This window comes from Micromys minutus (genome assembly GCF_963924665.1).
Source record: "Micromys minutus genome assembly, chromosome: 5".
Taxonomy (NCBI): Eukaryota; Metazoa; Chordata; class Mammalia; order Rodentia; family Muridae; genus Micromys; species Micromys minutus.
The window spans coordinates 83,708,977-83,732,748 of record NC_137974.1 but is presented as its reverse complement, the minus strand read 5'-3'; positions in this window follow the sequence as shown (position 1 = coordinate 83,732,748).

Genomic DNA, 23,772 nt, shown 5'->3' with positions numbered 1-23,772 from the left:
CCACATCCCAACGGGCTTCAGATTCCTGCTACTGTTTCTCTAACATTTTGTTCCTCACAGTAACACATAGGGAACCTCATGACAAATGGTTGAGCTTTGGCTGTGTTGCGTCCTCACCCAGAGTCCTGCTTACACCCCTGGCGGTGCCTCAGCACAAACAGGATGTGCTGCCAGGACCAAGAGCTCACCTCGGTAGAAGCAGAAGGCCCTTGGCTGGCATGCTTCAATATTTGGGCTTCCCAAAAGTTAATTCTGACCCTGTAGAAAGTTATATGACATGACCTATTCTGTGCTTGCTTTGGGTGAGGAGGTGAGGTCCCCGTGAAGCTATTTGGTACTTTGGCCCACTCACCCATCTCCTAGGTGGAATTACTTCTGCTGAACTCCCGAGTCACAATGAAGTTACTCCCTGGACTCCTCTTAGGCAATTTATTTTTCAGTTACTCTGTATCCATTATAACCAGTTTGCTATAATCTAATTTAGATTAATGATATGCCAATATGTAAACCAGGGAGAGACACATCTTTCCCTTTCAGCACCTTATGAATTGGTCAAGGGCAGCGACTGTTCCAAGGAGAACTTTCCACTTGAAAATCGAGTTCCCAGGATGGCTGGCCCTCTGGCACCCAGCCACTGTATGAAAAGCTTCTGAGGACATCACAGCAGGGTGTCCCTTCAACCCCAATCCAGTCTCCAAAAGGTGGGACAAGTCTAAGAAGAGCTTTGACAGAATCGGCCTCTCCTGAGATGACTCTAAGTGAAGGTCATTGTTTAAAAGAGATCATATTGAGCAGGAGACACAGGCAAGCTCCACAATGCATTTGAGGACACACACACACACACACACACACACACACACACTCACACACACACACACTCACACACACACACACACACACACACACACACTCACACACACCATACCAAGATGGTAAACAATCCAGTCCCCTTGGAAGATACTCTTTATTTTACAGTCTCCCTGGTTCTCCAAAACGGGTGATTCCCTCTCTGCCAAGGCGACTCCAAAGGGCCATGAATGCTAAAGTCCTTCGAAGCTGTTCAACACATCTTCAAATTTACGATAAAATCCAGCACGACAAATTCTCCAGTAAAAATCTGTGGAGCATCAGCACAGCCCTTACAGAATTTCCCTTTCTTTCGGTGTTTTAGTATTCAACACCTTGAGAAACATGGAAGACCAATGAGAAGAAGAAGAAGGAAAAAACAAAACAAAACAAAACAAAACAAAAAAAAAAAAACAAAACAGAAAATAGAGGCAGAGGAGGAAAAAAAACCAGAAGAAAACAAAAACCAAAGCATAACAATAACAAAGACTCTGGGGGGTGGGGAGGGGGTGTGCAAACAGCCACAGGAAGGATTAAACACATGGCAAAGTCTACAACTGACATGGGTGAGCCACGGATCTGCCAGGCAGGTAGAAGACACAGATCACTGAGAGAAAAGGGGGAGCAGGAAGTGGGAGCACTGCGAGTTGAGCCAGGAGCAACCCTGAGCCCCCAGACACACCACCAGCCATGGAAAGCGCCACATACCTTTCTGGCTTGCTGGTTCTGTCGGCTGAGACAAAGCAGTCCAGTTCGCAGCGGGAGGCCAAATCAAAATGAAATTTTATTTAGTCTGCACTGTCCTCAGATTGGGTTTCAGAATGGCTGCTTTAGGAGATAATGTGGATGTGGCCGATGCATGCTTTGCATATGAAACTGCAGTCGGAAAAGAAATCTACATAATCAAAAAAATCTGTGCTCTGTGTGTGTGACAAAAACACCCTGGACTCCAGTGATTTCGCTGCTGTGTAGGCTTCAAGCAGGTCCTTTCAAGGTGAAAAACACTTTGGAAAATCCTTAACTGATATTATTGATACTTAGTAATAAATGTCTATTCCTTTAGTTTATGAGGACATGGGGTTCCCTGGATGTAACTGCACCACAGATATAATTGATTTCTGTGTATTTGTGAGCATATCAAAATTTGTATGTGGAAAAAAAAGTTGAATTTTCAAACATGTGCAGATTATTTTGAAGGGGGTGGAGGGCTTGTCCTGACAATTACTGTACCCTCTGAGCCTTGATAAAATAAATTAAAAGCTTAAGATCTAAGCAGCAGTGAAATGGGCACTAAGAGCCTCTTTGATTTTTTTCTCTGGGAAGTCACTTAAATAATTCATATTCTGAGACTATTTGTAAATATGGGGAGAACGTCTTTTTTTTTTTAAAGAGCTTTAGATGTTGGCAATAATATTTTTAAATTAAGTAAAAAGACTCAGCTGTATAGAGAGCATCCATTGTGTAACCTGTGGGTATCTATTTATTATGCATGTACACTTGCAGCGTGTATACATATTGTTTCCAACCACGGGTTACTGCCTGCCTTGGTCAGGAAGAGGCCCAGTGAAATAAGAGGGCAGAGTGGGAGTTGTTAGGAAGTACCCATCATTATTTTTTTTTAAAAAAATACCTCTCGTGTTCTGCTTTCATTTCGATCATCAGTTCCTAGAGGCTGAGTGCTGTCAACTGTTTCCTTGAATGAGAAAATAAAAGTGATTTTGAAAGCAAGACTGTCTGTCTAAAATAACAGCAAAATATTAAAAACCCTAGACAACCTTTGCCACTGTACAATGCTCTGAAAAGCATGGACAGCCACTCTTCTCTGTCCAAGGAGCCCTGGGGACCGGAGGAGGTTATGTGCCCTTGAGCTTTGAGAAGTCTCCAAGCCAGGACCCACAGCTGCACAGAAACTTAGCTCCACAGTGAACTACAAATGCCTTAAACAATATGCTCTCTCCACATCCTGGCGGCAGCTACTAGCAGGGGAAATGAGGAGACCCACAGTCCTTACTAAAAGAGCCCAGATTCGTCCCCCTATTTGGGTTTGCTTGTAATTTTCTTAAAACAGCTTTTCCGTGTTCCAACTTAGACTGGCAACCAGTCGATAATAACGTTTACAAATGTAAAGGTCTCCTTCAATTGATCATTTTGCATTAGGTACCATGGCACACCACCAGCATAATTAAGACCTAGAATCCAGAGAGAGCAAGTAGGATTTGTTCTCTTTACGCCCCAGAACTATTGCATCTAGGCCTCTTTATAACTAGGGCACTATGTTGGCTTCACTGGGGCTTGAAAGCTAGACGAATCTTCCTTGTCTTGCCTTGCTGCTATAATTACTCAGAGTGTTCATTAAGCAAGAGTTTCGCCTGACTATTGTTTGTACTCTTAGAGCACCCGGTTTCTGAGGAAGAGAAAGATGTGACTTCATAGCAAATCTTCTAATCCCCAAATTCAGTGCACCTGGCCTTCGCTTTCTACCTAGTAAGCACCGGTGAATATGCAAATGCTCGGTGTCTCATTAATTTATTCCGCAGGCAATCTTGAACGGGAACCAGTCCTGTACCCCTCGTACTGAAACTGGTACGGTCAGGGCTCCTGAAAGCAGCGGAAGGCTCTGGCTGCGTATTGAAACACTGTTTCATCTTTCCTCTGTCCTTTGGCATTCCAATTCAAACAAAGACTCTTACCTTCTTCTACTTAGCTGGCAGCCAAAAGGAAAAGTGGGTGGGGGGGGGAAGAACCAAGAAAGAAAGAAAGGAAGGAAGGAAAGAAGGAAGGACGGGAGGGAGGGAGGGAGGGAGGAAAGAAGAGAGAAATGAAAGAGCGAGAAAGAAGGGGAGCCTAGGGTTAATAATAAAGATCTTCCTTCTACCACCAAATACTAACCAGAGGTGATTCATGGCTCCAACAGAGCCTCCACTGCCAGCCAGCCTCCCAACAGCCTAAGTTGTCTCATCTTGTTATTTATTGGGAGCTGGGTGGGGGAGGGACTGAGGGCGACCTGCTTTCTGTGCTGCAGTGCAGTTGAACAATCTTTCACTTTGCCCACATTAAAAGCCCTGAATAATGTTTATAAAATGTTAGGGAATCCCGGTAGGTTTCCTATTTAACAAGCCATGTATGACAAATCACAGTGTAATGCACTACGTTCCTAATCTTTAATTAGAATGTGAGTATCTGCTAGAAACGCTGTTAACTTTGACACGTTAAATCTTCTGGTTAAAGTGTCTTACAGGAAGAGCAGAGATGAAACGCTGTAACAATCTCCTCTTCTCTCCATTCACCCAGACGGTTGGGGAAAGATGATAACATCTTGTAATACCTGCTCTGTAGTAATTAATCGCTGTGGTATTTAGGACCATTCAAGTAGACAAATATGACAGAGACAGGGACAATTAGAAACCTCGTTCAAGCTACATTAACTTTTCCAGCTATTACTGCGCACCAGCTCAAGTTTGCTTGTAAAAGCTGCAGAGGGATTGCTATGCATTAGCCGTGCGATTATTAATGAAAGAAAAGGAGAATTGTGTTTATTGTAGTTTGAAAATTGCAAATAAATTTCAATTATCTGCTATGTCATTTTGTTAAACATGCACTCTGGAAATGCCTTTGTATTCTAAATCATGAGCTACTTAGAACAAACTAATACCAGAGCCCCTCGGGGAGATAGAACAGCAATATTTTTGTAGAACTAGGCTTTTTCTTTTTTGCTTTTTCTTTCCTTTTCTTTGGTAGAGGAAACTGGAGATGGGCAAAACTACCTGAATGGGCTATTCAGGTGGGAAGGTCTATAGTGTCCTGGCATGGATTCGGTCACTGTGAACCAACAGAGTTTGAGTTCAGTGTCACCGGCAGACATCAGGGCAATCAGAACCCGAGTGCTAAAAGAAACCCAAGAAGCCCCCAGTCCTTTGGGAGCAACCTCAAACAATTATAAGAAATCCGTTATGATAAGCAAATACCATAGACTCCCTCGGCTCTTTCTAGTGGCAAGTCAGTCTTAGGGGAAACAGGAGCATGTACAAGAGGTCCTACTCAGCTGTAGAAGTGGTGGGGACATCAGCACTTCTGGACGGCTCACACCTCCTGCTTTCTTGAGGCTAGCTGCCAGTCACTTTGAAAGGCAGACCTTGATCCTGAAACACACGCAGGCACCCTCATCCACGGGAAGCAGAAATAAGCTTGCTCTGTTTTTGTGCTGCTTTTCATAAAACCATCCGTCTTGCAGGGCTGGCATACTCTCCTGCGGTAGCAACCCCTCCCGTGTGCCCCCCACCCAAACCATCACATAGTCCCTTGCCAGGGGCTGAGGAGTTACACCGTGGCCCAGCAAACCTCCCCTGTCCAAACTTTCAGTCCACCCTGCTATGCTTCCACCTTTGCAGAGCTCATGGGCCACTGGTACCCAGTTCATTATTTGATGTGACTGGCCATCAGGAGCCGAACGTGAAAAAAAAAATAATCCTGGTGTTCCCTGGAGCTGGGGACCTGATCCAATTGTCTTCTGTAAATCAAAGAAAAACCAGCTTAGCATGGCACAAATCTGCATCCCCACCCCGGAATCTGTTGTCACACACACACACACACACACACACACACACACACACACACACACACAAACCCGCTCAGTGCCCAGGAACAATCTCCCCTCTCAGCCGCGCCGCGATGATGTCAGCTTTCTGATTACAAACTGCTTATTTATGCTTCAACAGCTGCCAAGAGCAGCGAGTAAGTGGCTAAACGAGCGTCTAGACCAGGCTTTCAGGCCGCTATTGTCTGGGGGTTGTTACCTGGTTGACAGCGATGGGTCCAGCTGCCTGGTGTGAAAGGCAGCTGAGATGGCCGACTGTGATTGACAGCAAGGCGCTCTGGGTCAGCCCGATGGCCCCGTGTCTTTATATTCCTGGCTCCAAAGGGAAAGCCAGGGTCCTGCCTAGAGGTTGGAGGTGAAAAGAAATGTTGGAGGGTAATGAAAAATCTTTGGGCCAAATTTGTGATCATGAACACTTACCCTGGGGAATCAAAGCCAGTCCAAGCAGCCATGGGGTAAAACCAGAATGGGCATCTGGAGGCCAGGGAGAGATTCATGGCTACTGATGCCCCCAGGCCTTGGAGGGGTAAGGAAGGGTACCCAGGCACACACAAGCCCACTTATTTTTGCATCATTTTTTTAACTTTCCCCCCTCCTCATTGTTTCCTATCGAGGAACAGAGAAGCCCTAACCATGTCTCTGGTTACCTTTTAAATTCTCCATAAGGGTAGTCAGCCCGAGACTTTCAAAAACCTTCCTTTTCGATGTTCTTAGTAGAAAGCTAACAGAATCCCAAGCAGCCCAACATTTGGGGGAGAAAATAAAAAAATAAAAATAAAAAAAAAAGAAGAAGAAGAAGAAGAAGCTTTGCAAGCTGATCTCAATGCTTAATTAGAATTTACAACCTTTGAATGTCCCCCTTCCCCTGTTTATTTTCAGCCACAACCTCCAAGTGAGATTCCAAGTGCAGATTTTGATGTTCCAAAATGCCACCCTCCATCCTGGGTGTCACTAGCCACAGTACTTGATTGACACGTATCACCACGGCCTCAACCTTACTCCCGCCCTCACCCCCTTTCATAGTTTAGGGTTCCTGGGACAAGGAGAGGGCTATTTAATGTGATCACAGACTGGTGCTCATTTGAATGCAGTAGTTAGAATGAAATGGTGAGTTCTGTGCCTCCAGTTGGCCGGCCCGTGTTGTTCATTACCTACTCCTAGTGAGGAGCCTCGGCATCAGTCTTTAAACATCCTAGTTCCTAGAAGATCAACTAAGAAGTCCAATGGCCAGTGTTCAGCAGCAAGCCTTGACCACGGTCTCATATTCTTGTTTTTATTTTCTTCCCTAAATGCTAAAAATGTGGCCCCCAGGCTTAGATTACCACAGGGATCCAGGATACAAAATAGTATTAACTTGATGGTTCTTTACTCTTAAAGAAACAGCTGCCTTCAAAATAAAAATAAAAACAAACAAACAAACAAATTAAAAAAAAAACCCAACAAAACCAAAGATCAGGAGCCAGCCTTCTTCTGTGTGAAAAATAACCTCTTTTTGAAATCACGCTGCACATTCCGAGCCAGCAAACTCGAATGAGACACACAAGAACACCTGAGGAGTCAAGGCTTAGTCTGTGTATACAGTTGGCCCTCTCTGTGATATCTGATTCAGACTCCTTAACGAAAATGAAATCACATTAAATTAACTGTGAAAAATAAGTTGATTTAATTAAGCACAGAAAGACTTAATAGATATAATAAAATGTTAAAAAGTCAAACGATGTGCAGCTACATCTCAGTTAACACCGCTCAACAAATGTACTAAATTTATTCCTTTCAATAATGATGTGTTTGGAACATTTAATTAGATAAATAATGTCTAATCACTTCAGCAGATCTGAACTGGAAGGGTTTCTTGTCATCAAAGGTGATTCAAGCTTGATGTGCCTTCCTTCCAAGGGAGAGCAAAGCCCATGAACTTCAGCTTTTCCCAAAGAGATGGGCAGAAGTAAGGTAAAGGCTGCCTTTCACGCCTCATTAAAATGCAGGGTTTACTAAACAAACCTCTATTTACAATAACAGGAGTGTTATTCGGAATAGGCTTCTACTTGTTTGCCCCTTTTCAAGCATCAGAGACTATGAGTAGCTGATAAGAAAAGGTATTCAATGTGAGATGTCCTATAATTCATCATAATACCGTTTCCTTTAATAACTACTTTGCTCAAGTGATTGGCATGATTACAAGAAAATTACTTCAAATTATTCATCTCTTATCCTTCCTGTAAGATGTCCTAAGTTGGATGATAGTTAGCATAATGGGGCCCTATTAATTACTAATGTAGAAAGTCCTTCAAATTGGGGTAGAGTTTGTAGCCCAAATAAAGAAAATACTGCCAAATTCAAACTCCATCATGTGCTGCTTAAGATGGTGCCACCCACTGTCTATTAGACGGAATGTCAAGAACATTTAATTCTTCATTTGGAATTTGCTAAGATGAACCCTGCCTGTCTACGAGAAGCAGACATACAAAGAGCATTTATGTGCTTACGCACACGTGCAAGTGAACACAGAAGCACACACACACAAATGCACATATACATGAGAGCACACACTCAATACCCCAAAGTATTGATGCCTTCTGAAATGTAGAAATGATTAACATGAAATCACCACTTCAAGCTTATGGTGTTGATTCATCCGTATTTTTTTTCCTGCAGAGAAAGAACTCTTGGTACAGAATCTGCCCCTCCTTCAGTGATACATTTGGCGAAATGTATGCACATATCCACTTCTTCTCATGCCATCATATAGTATAAAATTATTTTAAACCTTGACAATTTTTAATTTATAGATAAACCAGTGCTCATAAAACATGTTTTATTTCTTTTCTTAAATTGGGGGGGTGCATAGTAGAACCCCAATTACAGAATCCAATCCTCCTTTGTATGGCTTCAGTTCGCGTGTCCCAATTTGACTAAATGTATTTCTATGCTTTGAAGACTATTTGTCTTTTCGTAGTGCTTAATTTCTATTTCAGAAAATTAAAAAATATATAACTATGTTACTGTTTACGAGCCAACACTGAGACTATAAAATCATTAAGTATTATAAAATAAGACTATAAAATCAAAAGCATTAAGTCATTAACATTGTCAGCCCCAGAAAGAAAACTCCCAGTGTGTAGGTTAAGTAGTAACAGCCAGTAGGGAGCAATTTAAAATGTCCTGCAACTTTTCATCTTTTCACTCTTTACATAAAAACCCGAAGCCATTTTCAGTTGTATTTGTTACAGATGTACAAACATGCTCCCTTGTATGTAAAGCCCAACGTAAAGATTAAAAACGCAGTGTGACCCATGTACTGAGATATCTAGAGAGCACTAAGACGGAGCCGCTTCGGTTTCTGTGCTGGTGAGGGCCTCTTGTGCATTCTGCATGTCTGGCTCATTAGAAGACTGTCCGTCCAGCTTCCAGCCCTTCAGGAGCTGCTGGTGCGGTGCCTTCCTTCCATGAAGAGCTTTGACCCTTCCTTCGTGCTGGGGACTCTTTTATCCCGTGTCCCTGCTCACCTGGCTGAGTCTGTAGTTTCCAAACTTGGTTTATTTCCAGCCACTGACTTCTTTCTGTGCACGCTAGCTCCTGACAGTCTCTGGGATCTGAGTTGCTGAGGTCACATCTTTGGGACCCTCCAAGTATCCAGTCCTAGTAAAATGTTGCTTATGTTTCCGTTGGCAAGGGGCAACCTAGAATTAAAATATATAACCGAGCCATCACTTCCCACCCAAAAATCTGGTGCACTGATGTAACAAACCCATTAGGATCTGTTTGACCAGATCTGTGGTATTTGGGAAACGAATTTAAGGCTCATGGGTAAGTCTGAATTACTTCTATTTTAAATTATATGATTGATCTTCAAACTTTCAAAGGGAAAATATTGGTATTGAATTATTTTGTTTTAGTTAATTATTGGTAACAATGCCTAAGAAGTATTTATAGAAGGGGCAGTGTGTACAAAGCATTGCACGATGTAATGTTAATATAATTAAAAAGTGAATTTTTTGATGTATGCCTGGGTTCCCACTCTCTTGGCTTTCTGTCCATTTTGTGCCTGTTCTGAAGGATCTTACACAGTCGAACTTAGGAAATTTGTGCTTACTTGTGAGCAATTTAAGTCTTCTATTTAAAATTCAGGAAAGTCGTCTTGTTTGGGTGGCTTTTTCATGTGCAAGTTGCATAGTCTGGAACTGGGCCCTTCTCGGGAATAAATTAAACCCTAAAGGCCACGTGAGCCTGTGCTTACTCATGGGTGTCCCAAGAAAACTGCTAAGTCACTCCCCACCTCACTTTCTTCATGTACAGAAGATGTTTCTGATCCAAACTATTTTTAAAACTTACACTTATATGTTTTGGAGAAAAGACAGACTGCGTTACTAAATTTCTCTGCTTTAGAATTCAGGGACTTCATGAAAGACACAGAAGGGGAGAGGTTGGTTCTTTGTTCTCTGAATGGCAAATCTGAATTCTTGGGAGATTTTCCCCATGCTCTTCATCAATTAAAATGCTCATAGATCCTATGAGATGATTTAGGGGGAAAGCAGCGGGCTGATACCTGGAGCCCTCTAGTTGTGCTTGGGAGTATGGTTGGTGTTACCCTCTAAGGAGTCCCTTCACTCTGGTACCCCTGTGCCTGGAGTTCCATGGCACCTTTAAATTCAAAGGAAGATATGAGATAATAAAGAAACTCAAATATTCAGAATCATGTTATTTATTGTTTTAAGAATAAAATTCTTTTTAATTCCATTGACCAATAGTCTTGATGTGCATCTGTGGCACTGACCCATTTAGAAAAATTGATTTAACAGTTTTTGGGGAGTGGGGGGTGTCAGAGAGGTTAGTAATCTGATAATTCTCCCTCCTTCTTCTGTTTTAAACTGTATCAAACCATCTATCAGCCAGAGAGCGGTGGTGCATGCCTCAGTCTTAGGAGGCAGAGGCAGGCAGAACTCTGTGAGTTCGGGGCCAGACTCATCTACAGAGTGAGTTCCAGGACAGCTAGGGCTACACACAGAGAAGCCTTGTCTTGAAAAAAGCAAATCAAAACAAAAAAAAAATTAATCATTCTACCACAGAGTTATTTAAAATGTGAGTTGTGTTGCTATAAATTAAAATCACACATGGATTTGGAAATGAAAACAAAAGGAACAAAATCAGAGAGTCAGGAAGATGGGTCAGTAGGCGTCAGATGAGCCTTGAAACAGGAGCTGAATCTCTGGAGCAAAGAGCTGAAGGCCCAGAAGTTAGCTGGTCTGTGAGCTCCCAGGGATCCTTCTATCCCCACTTCCCTTCTCACTGGGGCACAAATAGGATTATAAATGTGCAGTGTCACACCCAGGTTCGCCAGGGTAGCGGGGGATCTGAATTCAGGTCCTGAAGATTTCATGGCAAACCCTTTACCCACTGAGCCATTTCCCAAGCCAAAGGTGTAGTTTGTTTAAATAACCTTTGCAAGATCTGTGGCATGAAGAAAGGACAGTGCTGGTTTCAAACATCTTCTAACCATCTCAGTTGGGTGGCTCGGACATGGTTACTTATAACAGCTGTCAAGGCTCTGCTTGTGGAGAAGAGCATCCCGTGGAGCATTTATCTCTTGCAGAATCCAGAATTCTTGAAAATGTCCTGATTAACAGCTTATAGCATCGCCTTGTCTTGCTGAGGGTAGCAGTCGCATTGTAAAGAGTAAGACGAAAAGGAAGCATGAAATTATAAAACACAGACAGGGCTATGAAATGGCATAATGTTCTATGGCACTTTTATTTTTTCAGCCATGAAAATAAACTTCCACATATTTGAAGAAGTCATAAGGAAACCAACTACTATTACACACACATACACACACACACACACACACACACATACACACACACACAAACACAAACACATATACATACTCAAACACATACACACATACAAACACATACACACATACAAACACACACATACATACTCAAACACGTACACATATACAAACACATACACATATATACATACATACACACACACACACACACACACACTTTTCCAGTAGCAGAACACACACACACAAAACAAATTACAGTTTCTATATAAGGGGGCTAACAGTATCCTTCCTAGACACCAGAGACTAATTAACAGCTTAGTATTAGTAGTGGATACCTCTTTTAGAATTGTTGGGTAAAGGTTCCATAGATTTCCAAACAGTACAGGTTTTTTTTTTTTTTTTAATCAATACCCCAGGTTACAATGCAGAACTTGACAAGACCTTAATGGTTGAAGATACTATGTTCTTGAGGTATAAAACATGAAAATGCCAAGCAGCTACTGGCTTGGAGCTTTATCTCTGTTGGCTGATGTTTGTTGCACAAAGGACAAGTAATTATTAGTTTTACCCAACAGTATGCCTGGCTACAGAAATGGGCAGCCAAGGAAAACACACCCACTGTTACTGTCCTGGCATGAGCATCATGGAAAAGCCACCACCTTCTGTGTGGATGTAAGGCAGCTCCATAAAAGAAATCTATGCATGAAACCATTACAGGGCCAGGAACCCATGGCTAGACCAGCCAGGTCATATGCCCCAGAGAACCGACTACTGTTTGCTAAATGGACAGGGAATTAAGTCTATTCCTGGTGACTTTTCATCATCCTCATAGATTAATCCATCTCTCAGCATTCAACAGGGACATCTCATTTAAAGTAAATGGCAGTTAACATAGAGATCCAGAATCGGCAACTGAAAAATGAGCAACTCCGAAGGGAACATAAACACCATAGTCTCTCCTCCCAAGGTTCAGGCAGGGATCATTTCAGAGAAGAAGAAGGGGTGTAGGATCCAGAGGTGGTAACTGGCTATGAGGGGACATAGAGCAGCTGCACCTGTGTGACACATAGCAACTGTGACAGCATGTATAAAACCCATGAGAGCTCAAGCCAAGTCAGGTCCCAGTATTGACAAAGGAGTTGGACCCCAAGTGAGAGAGGGAAGGGAGGGAGGGGGAGAGGGGGAGAAGGAGGAGGAGGAGGAGGAGGAGGAGGAGGAGAGAGAGAGAGAGAGAGAGAGAGAGAGAGAGAGAGAGAGAGAGAGAGAGAGAGAGAGAGAGAGAAGGAATAGGCACTGGTAAGTTAACCACACTCTAGTGAATATCCCCAAGATCTAAGAATCTTTGAGAAGAACAAGTTGGTCTTGATGGTTTAATAATAATGACACAAAGTTACATGGAGGAGGAGGGGAAGAAGAAGGAGGAGGAAGAGGAGGAGGAGGAGAAGAAAGAGAAGGAGGAGGAAGAGCGGGGATGTGCCAGAGCTGGAAAGAGTTGGGGAAATGTGGTGAATATATCAAAGTATTGTATGACATTCTCAAGATCTAATAATCTTCAGAAAGAAAATTTCCAAGTACTTCTTAGTGTTTGGTACATGAATGAGAGTCTCTTTCAAATTTCTAGGCAGATAAAACCCGTATGTGTCTTCATTAGTTTACATTGCGTGCATTTTATTCTTGACTTTACATCTTTCATCAATTTATTATTTAACTATTTCAGAGAAAGTGTCTTGTAATTATAGTGAACATCTAATAGGCTTTCCACACGAATTGGCCCACTGCAATATGACATGGTCATTTAATATGCAGCAATTAAGTTAAATTTAAGGTGTTTTCAGTGACTGAGATATCAAATTTAGAATTTAGATCTATATTCGATTTAACAAATAGTGCCTAAAATGAGACCAATGATAATCACACTTGTGTCAGTTTTGTGCAGTTAGTCAATTAGATACAGAGGGAGGGATCTGAACACTTCATAGGAGCTGGTTGCACAAAGTTTGTAAATCAGGCAGTGTAGTAGCTGCCCATCACTCTTACGCATTCGATTCAGATAATTAGCACCCACACGTCTATTTCTAGGTCGAGGGGAAGCGCTCCCAACTTTTCTTTTTACATGCTATGTGAAAGGATCGCTGTGGAGCTATGGATACACAGAAGAGGGAGCCCTCTGAACATCCCTAGGAATGTTCCAGCTTTAAAGTCACAGAAGGCAGTTTCCTGGTAGGCGTCAGGAAGATGGGAATACTAGCTGCCCTCCCAATAGAGAGAGAAACCCATCTGCAAGGGCTTCCTGGCTGAAAAATGATATTGGGTTAAGAAAATCATACCTGGAAGGTTGGGCCCAGCTTCTGAGATTGCTAAAGAATAGAAACGCACACAAGAGTGTCGAGGACAACAAGGGGCTAGCATCTAGGTCACAGAGAGTAGGTGGCTGAAGAGACATTGGCGAAGCATGCCTCATGGCTAGCTTACATGTGGTGTCTACTCTCTCAGAGGACTGTTCAGCTTTCCCCATGGGGGCCTTGGTGGAAATATTTGGTAAAAGATTTGCCTCTAAGGTGCTGTCTGGAAGCTGACCCAGAACTTGACAGTGGGTTCCATATAGTTAGAACCCCACCGATGAGCAATGCTGGTTTTTATCTCATATCTTACTTCGTAGGAAGTGGTACTGTTGTGCAGAGACTCTGAGCTGTATGAACCAACAGAATGGCCAACCTATATGCACTGTGTCTCTCAGGCATTAAACTACATTCCCCCTCTACCGGCCCACTGCCACCTTGATATAGGAGTGAATATCTGATTCCATCTCTATCTTGTTGAACAGGCTTCCTTTTCTCCCCAGAATAATTTATAAAGGAAGCTGGGAAGGGAAGCATAGGCCTAGAAAATAGGGGATTTGGGCACTAGGCAGAAGAAACAAAAAGGCAGATGGAAAGTGCCCTGCAAGAGGCTGTCTGTAGGCAGAGGAAAGACTGCAGCTATAGGGAAGCCCTGGTCCTTTGGTGCTGCTCTGGGTAAAATCTCCCGTGACTTTCAAAGTATGATAAGGTCACATGCACCATATTGTCAGGTGCTGAGCGCTGTTGTTGGGACACGGCCAGGATGCCTCAGAACTGAAACAGCTGAGGTTCTGCAGCAAAGATGCTGCCTTTTTATGGCAACTACTCCAGCTCAATGAGCGCACAGACTGGAGAAAAGGGCCGAGAACACGTCTCCTGGAGCATGCTCCTAGGGACCAGTGTAAAGGTATACACACTGCGCAAAGAAGATACATTATGTTCCTGTTACAGGTTCTCCTCACCTGGAGCAATTTAGTCAGTTGGAATGTTTGTCTAGTCTTTCTAACTCCTTTGCATTAAGTGCTACATAAGGGTTTCTGGATTCTCAGAAAACTACCATTAGCTGTGAATATGAGCACATCCCTTCATAAAAGGGTAAAGGCATCCATGAAAATTACTTTAGAAACCCTCTCAACAAACTTATTTTACAAAGCTGCAAAATGCTTTGAAGTTAATCCTTATCAAGGTGTTCACTATTTTTAAAGAATACTTTGTTTTTTTTAAAACAGAACTTAAAAATAAAATAGAAAAAGAGACAAATACATCATGAGATTACACCACAGATTAACAAAATTATTTAGAACGAAATGCTTTTTTGTTACTGCTCAAATTCAATTTTTACACACTTAAAATTGCCACTGTCTTCTCTCTCTCTCTCTCTCTCTCTCTCTCTCTCTCTCTCTCTCTGTGTGTGTGTGTGTGTGTGTGTACTCACACATGCTTGTTGTTTATGTTTGTGCATGTTTACATAAGTATAGTACCTTAAGAGACATTGAACGCTCTGGAGTTGGAGTTGGAGGTGGCTATGAGCCACCTGCCACAGGTGACAGGAAGGCCCAGGTCCTTTTCAAGAGCACTATGTACTCTTAACTTTGGCCTGCTTGCTTCCTTCCCACACCTGCATGGCAGGCTTCCTTTGACTTGTGTAGATGCAGACTGGAAATACTCAGCAACCCTCAAGCTTTGCTCATCAGTGTTTTGTGCAGTGTCCTTTGTAGCACAGCCTACCTTCCCCAGGCTTGAGTGCAGCTAGACATGGGTAAAGGGCTCTGCTGCTGAGTGCACGTAGGAGGTGAAACTCTGCCCTGTTCTGTAGTTCCACCTACAGGCTGGAATCCAGGAGACACAGAAAATCCGTGTGCTTCTTCTGGCTTAGATCCACAGCTTTCATACCTCAACAGGATCTACAGAGGAACAGAACGTTGTCCTACCTGTAAGCCAGAGTACACCAGCTTGCTTCACAGATAACAAGGTATGTTGCTTTCAAGAGTTTTATAGCTCTTAAGATGACACAGGCATGTTCTCTTATACCTCTTAACATACTTTAGCTCCTGGTCAGAAACTCTTGAAAGCCATCGGATCTATTGTATTAGTCATTAACGGATTGTTAATAATAAGCAAGGAAAATAATAAACTGACATGGTATAGCCCAGCACGCCTTATCGTGTCTGTGGGTTGTTGTCAGTGGAGCCTTGAGGAGTTGATTGAGATGACTATCTGCATTCAGTAGCCGCATGAGGATGCTTGTAGTGATTAGGTAAGTCCATTTACCCAGCTGCAACGCCCAGGAGTTAAGAAAGATGAGCTGAATTGCCCACCATAATGTTTTGTCAATACAAAATGTTTGGGAGCAGCCACAGGTGACTCTGGAAGACCTCAGTGGAAGTATCTGCTCGGTTTTCTTCTGATAAGAGGGTTAGGTGGAAATGGAGATACAGGAGCCAAAGAAGGTATCTGGGCTCATCTGCTTAAACACTGAAGCTGGGAACCGATGGTAGGTGTGGGCCACAGAAACTAATGGGGCAAGAGGTGGTTTGGAAGAGGAAATGTCTGCCTAAAAGAGTTGGGTTAGACAGGAAGACAAAATAAATAGAAAGTACTTCCAGGCTTTTATTGTGCTCAGTTCATCTGGGAACACAGCTCAGGATGCTAGACCTTCCAAGCTCTTTGTGGACCTGATGCTCCTGTGGACATTTCTTAAGTAATTCTGTAGTCGGCTAAAGAGGGACCAAGAGTCCAAACCACAGGGAGATGAAGACCACAGACGAGCCACATCCATGGCAATGGAGTGTTTGTTCTACACTAGCTGGCATCAATAGTTAACTCGATTACGATTCTGTCGTGTCCTTTAAGGCAGGTCCCTTGAGATGAGGTATGTTTAACATGGGAGAAATGCAGGCCAAAAGGACAAAGGCTCAAAGTCACACATGTATGAGAAGCCAGGGCAACCTTGTTAGACCTGGATTTCTCTTTCCTAGCACATTGCTTCCAGTATTTGAGGAAACTAAAAGTCCCCAGCTTCTCTCCTAATTTAACATGTAATCTATGATACCTTGGCCAGTGTTTCAAATTATGTCAGAATAAGGATCCAGATTGTCATTGTCAGAAGCCCAATGGGCTTCCTCAGAGAAGACCTCTAAGTGGCTCAGTTTGTCTGCTCTGAACCATGCATATGCAGGTCTTATAGATGACCTATAGGAAGATCAGAGGACGCTACATTTATTCAGGTGTGAAGAAGGTAGTCTTGAAAGTCCTCACAGCTTGACTATACAATCACAACCCAAAACACAGAGCTTATGAAAAAAAGGAAGTCCCCCTCATCAAAGACAGCTATATCCTAAGAATCCAATTATAGTATTAACCTCTAGATTTACTATGCTGATTCCTACCTGTGTTTACTTAGGTTAGACCTTAATTTCTAAATCAGGCACAATCTAAAAGTACCTGGCTTGGTTCTTCTCCTATACCTGTAACAACTATACCATTGTTTTAAATCGAAAGTATAGGATCATGCATTTGGATGAACTTACTAGAATCACGACTCTCATACCTTAGCACCATTATGCAAATAAAATCAATTTTGGGAGAACTGTGGCAGTGTTGATCTGATAATTAACATGGACAGCAAACAACTTGGTGGTAACATGGGTGGGTAATGTACTCTGTGTGGATACACTGGACAGAGGGCAGATGCTCATTCTGGGGTCAGGGGTGAGATGAGGAAGGCATGATTTTTATTATGCTGAAAAGAATGGCCTGCAATCCAAACTTTGTGAGCTTCTTAGTACAGATATTTTTCTATTTGATATTCATGGATTGCCATTGCTTTTTGAATAAGTAAATTTTGCTGGAAGTGAGACAAAGCACGAGAATATGTAAGTAGGAGACCAGAGGTTTTCACTTTTGAAAAGTAAAAAGAAAGTTAAAGAAACACAAGATCGTACTTCAATTTGCCAAAAGCAAAGTTGTAAACTTTATAAAAAAGATTTCAGACGAACACTTACCCAGTTCTAACCTGTTATTTTATAGCACATTATAAACATTTAGAAAACACCACATAAATGTTTTTTGGTTATAATTAAGACATAGTTCCGTACTGTGTTACCATCAAGGTAATCTACTTTTAGTTGAGGAGAAACTTTCTATGATTAAAATTTCTTTCTTAATGATATAATAGTCATTTATTTTATTTCTTAAATAAAAATCTTTTACTTTTACTGAATTCACAAATAGAAACCTCACTTGGCTAGATTAAGGCCATCGCTCAAACACATGCACTCTCAGACACCTTCGCTCTTAAAATTTGTATTTCCCCTTCTCTGTGTTCACTGATGGGATAATTAGTCAAAATTAAGAGAAAAGCATGGTGAAAGACTTCTGGGTTTCTGTGGGCAGAGGGAGCATGGTCTATGCTGTTAGCCCGGGGTGCTCATTGATGCACACCCTAATAGTTCTGCATTTAGACTCGGATCATTTTTAAATTCAACATCCCCACATTCAGTGTATGGTGGACACCAGAGACCAAAATGTAACCTTAAAAATTAATAAAGCGATTGAAGAAACATTGATTTTATTTTAGGTGTGGGGGAGGGGTGCGTTACCGTGTGCTTTCTTTTATGTTTTAGGTAATGATCCCTCTTTGCTCCCCCAGCCCCCACCCACTGATAAGATAAAAAGTCTGTGGCCTACACAGCCTTCATGGTGCAAGAGCTGGCTGGGGGGTGTGGAAGGCAGCCTGGAGTCTTCACCAAGGATGATAAGCCTGCGTGAATTTTAAGAGTCTCAGTATCAAGGTTGCCCTCGCCCAAGGGATTTACGAAGAACAGGCGCGGGGTGGGGGTTGGGGGAGTTGGGGAGGAAGGGAAGAGAAGGCAGATGTATGAATAACCGGCATTGTAAATCTTCACCGTGGCAACCCGGAGCTAGGAAAAGTCTGTGATAGGTTCACGACTTGAGAAGAATGCGACGCAGCAGAGTGGGAATGGATTTTCTTCAGATTCTTAATGCACTGCTTAGAGCCGCTGGGGGGGGGGGGGGACGAGATGTACACCAGTGTATGCCTGGGGAAGTGTGTGTGTGTGTGTGTGTGTGTGTGTGTGTGTGTGTGTGTGTGTGTGTGTGTGTGTGAAAGGAGGGGGAATGAGTGTGTAAAAAGACTCTGGAAATTTGTTAGAGGGAATTACTGGTGTTATACAGCTTGCCAGCTTTGGGGGCAAAAAGAAGGCCATTTAGCCTCTGAATATAAATGAATGGATTTTGCTTGGGGTAGGAAAAAAAAAGACGAGGGGGAGGGGCGTGGGATTATGCAAGCCAGTAACAAAGAGCACATTGGACCTTGGGCTCCACAGCACAAGGTCACCGCGAAAGTCAGTGTGTTGGTTGGTGGAGGTGTTTGATAGAAGAAAATGACTCCTTGTAGATTGCTGCTTTGCAAAACACGGTAGTTACTGAATTTAAGGTGCATTTGAGTGGTCTATAGGAACACCTGATTCCTTCTTTCTTTTTTGTTTGCGTGTGTTCGCGCGCGCGCGCGCGCACACACACACACACACACACACACGAGTGCACGCATGCACGCACGCACACGCAGGGCCTGCTGATGTATGAAAGCAAAGCCTTGGCTCTAATTGTGCAATTATAAAACGGAAATGATGCGGGTTTGGTAACAGAGGGAAAGAAGGCAGCTCAATAACATTGTTTAATGACAAGCAAATAAAGCTCAGAGGGGAAAGAGGTGACTCTTTCTGCTTTAGACTCATTAAGGCGCCTGAAACATATTGTAAAAGAGTGATATTTAATTATGGGCTGGACTGATAACAGAGACCAGGGCCTCACTGGGAGAAAGAGACCCTGTGCTCCTAGGAGCTCACAGCTCCAAACATCAATTACCATGATTATCTACCCAGCACTTGCAAAATGCACCAGCTCCATGTTCCATCAGCGACCCGTAAACAGGCATTGCATAGGCAAATTTATGGGCACAGGCAGCCAGGGCCAGGTGGGAAAGCCAGCCTCCCATTGGCGCCCCAGCAAAGGAGGAAAGAGAACAGAGGAAGAAAAATCCGCCTTGCGCTCTGTGGAAGGAACAATTTATTACTGCAAAAGTGCTTGCTGCCTGCTTCTTCTTCTTCTTCTTCTTCTTCTTCTTCTTCTTCTTCTTCTTCTTCTTCTTCTTCTTCTTCTTCTTCTTCTTCTTCTTCTTCTTCTTCTTCTTCTTCTCTCCCCCCCCCCCGCGCCCCTGCTGCCTGTCTGAATGAGGAATGGAAGTGTATTAACAGACTCCTGCTTACAGGGAACCACTTGGCACAGTCTCCGGAAACCTTGTGCTGCTCTGAAGGCTGTGAGTTCTGGAGCCAGGAGGGAATGTTACCTCTCTCCCTGATGATCCCCTTTCAGAAAAGGCCTAGGACGCCCTGTGTGGTTGTGTGAAATTAGAATTTGGTGTAATTCAAACCCAGTGGGAAGTATTTGGGTCCTAGATTTAAAGAGGATTGGGAAACCTGACATGTGATCCCAACATTCTGGAGGCTGACACAGGACGATTGTAGATCTGAGGGCAGACAGGCCTAAATGGTGGATTCGAGGCTAGCTTGTGATCTATAGAAAGACTTCGATTTCTCTCTCAAAACAAAACCAAAGCCACAAAAATAAATCCGTGGGGCCTGTCAACTCTCCGATCTTTTCATACGAACACACCGAAACAGTCTGCATTTACCTAAACACTATGAGTTTAACTACACTTATAGTTTCTTCATAAGCAACCATTCCAGCCACAGCCTGCATGACCCCAACACCTCTGGTTCTTTCTTGCTCTCTGTTTATATTGACAGCCCCAATCAGACAGTGTATTCATCATTTTACACAGCAAACGTGTTTTGGAGGAAGGTGGTCAGAGTTATCTCACCTGAACTGAGTCTTGCTTTTTATAAAACCATGTTCGAGAACAAGGTTGCCCATCAATAATTTATGCCAAGCAGTGGACACGTGACCATGGCTGGAAGCATGGTGGGTTGATGGGTACCCAGACAGAGGTACTGGCTCAGCTCCACTCCCAGCACGTACCTCAGGCTTTAGAATCACTCTAGTGGTGAGTATGAAGGAGCAGTCCTGACTGCTAATGTTCCTGTCAGGCCTGTTCTCAAGAACAAAGGAAATTTGGGCTACTTTTTTTTAATTCTTCCCTCTCAGCTCATCAACACTTGGTTCGCATTAAAATGTAAGAACATTACACTCAACACTCTGCTAATAATCAGAAAGTACCGCTTTGAAGTCTCCCTGTTTCTCAGCTACTACCCATGACAGATGTTTGCCAGAAAAAAACTCAGGGGGCATTTTCTCGAGAGCATTTTGGCTGAGAGCGGTAACCACTGCTCTGTTTATATCTCAGCAATCTTGAGAGAGAGAGAGAGAGAGAGAGAGAGAGAGAGAGAGAGAGAGAGAGAGAGGTGGCTCCTTCAGCTCACATCCTACCCCTTGCCAGTTCCCCATCACCACAGACCCGACCTCTGAAGACACACATTTATTTCACCTCAGTCTTTCCGTAGCATCAATTAATAAAAACTGACGACGCTTTGCACAAACGCACATGTCCTGATAAATGAGGGTCCTGACTTAATTGCTCTGTAAATTAAGAGCTCACCATAGTGACAATGGAGACGAGTTTTAATATTTAAAAACTCATTAAATTTGTGTACTTTGTGAATAATTAAAGTCACAAGACCACTTTAAGGAGCTAATTTAAGTTTCATTCTGAAATGTATATTGTAGATGAGGACAATTCATCTACAGAAAAAAGTTGGCTAATTTCTCAAATTACTAAGTTTTGAGACTTTTTTTTTTGTTCAAATTAGTAATGGCCTCAGACCCCCCCACCCCCCATTTCTTTCCCTCCCTCTCCTTTTCAATGACAAGGACCAAGGAGATTTGTGGTTTTAAGGGTCAGTTATCTGTTTATCCAAAGGGAGAGATCTGAAGACAGATGCCTGAGGCTGGCTTTACCCTGGTACTTTTATCTTTTATATAAAGCAATTTTGTTAGTTTTTTAATCTGAATGGTCTTATTGGAAATATGCTTTAATTTTTAGCTCTAATTTCTTTAAGGAAGAAAAATTCTGGTATTTTTGTTTATGACTCACAGCTGTGCATAGATCTAAACACATAAGCCTTCACGATGATGCCTTAGTTTCAGAACCTCTGCATAAACCACAAATCACCGTGATTAGACCAGGAGACCCTCCCTGAAGAGCCTGCATGGAAACTCAGAGGAAGTACCAAGGGCTCGGAGCGGTTCTCTTCTTTTAGTGATGATTGCTCTCTCTGGTTTCCAAGCCTCATGTTCACAGCTGGGAAGGAATCTAGTTCAGAGTCAAGGGGCTCTTCCATCATTGGTGCTCTCCTCACGTGGCTTGCTTCTCCATCCACGTGTGGATGCTGCCGTTGTCATCAGCATCTGGTAGATGATTAAGCTGTTTGATCCTCATGGTGGAACCGACCACTCTCCGAGATCACTTGGCATTTCAAAGTGTGAAGTCTATAAAAGGCAAACATAACAAACCTAGTCTGGTATTTGTTCCAAAAGATGTATGTATCGGTTTTAGAAAGAGTTTTTTTTTTTTCTGTCAGCTTCATATTTCTAGAAGGGAAATATACAGAGAGATGAGAGGGGGGAGGGGGAGGGAGGAGAAGAAAGGATGGAGGGAGGGGGGTCTGGTGTAGGAATAGAAGGCTTTGATTAAAAAATAACATTGGTCTGTTTTCAAATAACATTTAGGGAAAAGAGGTGTCTACAAAACAGACTAGAATATTCAAGATATCCAAACAGCATCTTTCTCAGAGCTAAGGAAGTGAGGTGGGTTGTCTAGAACTGGGAAGAGGAAGTCGACTCTTGAATAGCTCTTTAAAAGAGCACAATCCTAGCTCTTGTCTAACAGAAGTAGAGGATGTAGTCATGGTCCAAAATCTGTGTTTTTCTGTTCTCATAGAGGAAATTGTGCAGTTGCAGAGAAAAGAAGGTAAAAATGCTCACAGAAACTAAAATTCATGTTTACCTCTAGAAATCAATATTTTCACGAAGAATTCAAAAGAAGCAGACTGTTTTCTCTCTCTCTCTCTCTCTCTCTCTCACTCACTCACTCTGCATGGGTGTGTACATGCGTGTGTGCCTGTGTGTGTGTGTGTGTGTGTGTGTGTGTGTGTGTGTGTTGTCAGTTCGTTATCTCCACTCTAAGGACAGGCCTTCTATCTTAGACCAGGGTGATTCTTCCCGAGTTCTCAACTATAAAAAAAACTATGATATTAAAATGCTTCTGCAATGAATCCCATGGGATAGGAGAAGCTATGCTGCAAATGGGATTTTGCGCTGTGTGAATTGCCAATCCCCAATGATTGTGAAGTCCTGTGGCTCGGCACAGGTTCCGCAGTGTGTGCATTTGTGAAGAGGGAATGTCATCACTACATATTATTTTTACCTTTGGCAAGGGCTGTATAACATTTCAGAGCATCTCACACTCAGAAAGACTTCCCCAAGGGTCGGGAATGAATGGAAATCTCTGTTGGTGCCAGGCTATCAAGGATTTATTATTTTTTCCTCTAATTGTACTTGATGATTTGACCTGGGAAGTAAAGGAACATTATCAGCCGCTTGTCTTGTAAATCCAACATCCCATTGGAAGCAGAGGGTCCTAAACTCTTCCAACAAACCCCAGAGAAGGAGAGAGAATGTTATTTGGAAGAAAGGCTAAAGTGGGGGATGGGTGTGTCCTTTCTCTTTTTATCTTTTGTTTGAGGGCTGAAGTGAGAAGGGGAAAGAGACTAATATGGGAATAAACACTGGAGAGAAAAATCATGGCCACTCTTGGCTGCAGATGTACCCTAACACAAAGACAAGAGGAAGCTCCAAACTGCCCAGATCCTGTGATTTTGTTCTAGAAAGAAAACTGGTTGAATCTGGACACAAAATAGAATGTCTTTTCTAGAAACCAATGTCCAAGGACTCAGGGAAATCACCACTGTGGATTTAAGGCTTGTGGAGACATCTCACCATCCACCAGGGGGCAGAAAGGATCCCTTTGATTGGCTGTAGACCTCTAGACTTGAACTATGGCTTTGAATACTGATTCACACAGCCTTTGCAGCATCTTCATCACCTTTTCTGTCATTAGGGACTTATCTCTAAAACCTTCATAAAAGAAATTCTGAAAA